General features: G+C 33.0%; 1 long non-coding RNA gene across 1 annotated transcript; it reads left to right on the top strand.

Annotated features, from left to right (window-relative positions):
• Positions 1–287, top strand: LOC102296096. The gene is made up of 2 exons (XR_317975.3): positions 1–85; positions 169–287. It is a non-coding gene; the product is annotated as an uncharacterized LOC102296096 (long non-coding RNA).
• The last annotated feature ends 1,263 nt before the right edge of the window (positions 288–1,550 follow it).

Below are 1,550 nucleotides of genomic sequence, written 5' to 3'. Positions count from 1 at the left end.
GAGAAAGGACAGAGCTACAGCTTCACCTGCAAAGTTCAACAGAAGAATATCAGTCAAATCAAAGAGACACACATCCATGTTTCAGGTAGAAATGCTTTTTTATCACTCACATTAACTTTCAGTTACAGAAAGTAGAATCTAGAACATTTTGTCTCCTTATATTCACAGGTGATCTCTTCATGGTCCAGTCTAACACTGCTGTTCACATTATCATCAACTTGGCTGTCTGTTTAATAAGCGTCGGGACAGTAATATTCCTAATATGGAAGTGTGGACAAAAGAAAACCAGTAAGTTCAAACTACATGGCACTTTTTTACCCCAACCTCAAATTATCATCAGGCCTTTTTAATGTCTTGTTTTAGTGTAACTGCCTTTAAAATAAAGGGCTAAGAAGTACAAACGTGATTCAAATAAAAATGACACAAACACATAAACAGTTATGTTAAAGGCGCTCGAGGGAAAAAAGTGGATGGAGACTGCAGAAATTACAGCGATTTACTAGCAAAATTGGAGGCTCTCATCAACTTTACTTTTATAAAGGAATATAACCCTGTGTCCTGTGTTGTAAAGAGATGTGTTAAGACATGCAGAGTTGGTCCCATCAGTGCAGACTGACTGAGATTGCAATATCTTGACTCTCTGTCTGCATTTATAAACTAAGTGTTAATTATTGGCAAGTGGTTGCCCGTCTGTCAGAGAGTAACTGGACTTACTTCAAGTCAGACTGTGTTTATTTGTTGGCAGTTTGCATCCCATTAGCAACCTGTGCAATTGCCCTGTGATCAAAAGTTCTGTTGTGACTGATACTTTTGGGGGGCAAAGGTAAAATATATTTGAGAAAATTACCCCGTGTAAAATTATCATTATAGCAACAATATTAAATAAAACTTTTTGTGCTTCATCCTGATTGTAGGAATTGTCACCAAAATGAATTATAAAACACAAAGTGAAAGGAAATTAAACGTGAGAATTAGATATGCATAAATAGATACTATGTGAATTTGAAATTGGCATAACCTCTGTATTTCTCATGTAGCAGTTTCATTACATCAAAAAAAGAATATCCCTTATTAGTGACATTTGAAATTAAAGTCAGTTTTTCTGAAAAGAAGACTTTTGTTCTAGAATCTGCATTGTTGTTGTGGGGTGGTAATCATAGGTGTTAGTCTCTATAGTAATTCAAATTTTCATTTATATTTTAATACTGCTTTATTAATTTAGAACTGCCAGCAATGTGTAATACATAAAAATGACAAATATTTTATCCCTATTTTCCAAACAATCTGAATACAGACTTGTTGATAAAGTAGAATTCTTTGTTTGTTTGTTTGTTTGTTTGTTTAAGTATTTTCCTCTGATTTGATTGTCACCGACAAAAAGTTGAGTTTGGGAAAGTTGATAAAAAAATAGTACATAAGTATTTTATTTTTGAACATTTTTATTTCTACTTTTGCAATTTTATTTTTTTCAAATGGTCATTCTCTTTTGCATTCCTCTTAAGCACTGTTTCCAAGTATGTGTTTGAGTTCTCACCTATATTTCTTTTAAA

Source organism: Haplochromis burtoni, unplaced genomic scaffold (genome assembly GCF_018398535.1).
Source record: "Haplochromis burtoni strain Fernald_Lab_line unplaced genomic scaffold, NCSU_Asbu1 Contig_1914, whole genome shotgun sequence".
NCBI classification, from domain to species: Eukaryota; Metazoa; Chordata; class Actinopteri; order Cichliformes; family Cichlidae; genus Haplochromis; species Haplochromis burtoni.
This window is presented reverse-complemented; position numbering and strand designations above follow the sequence as displayed.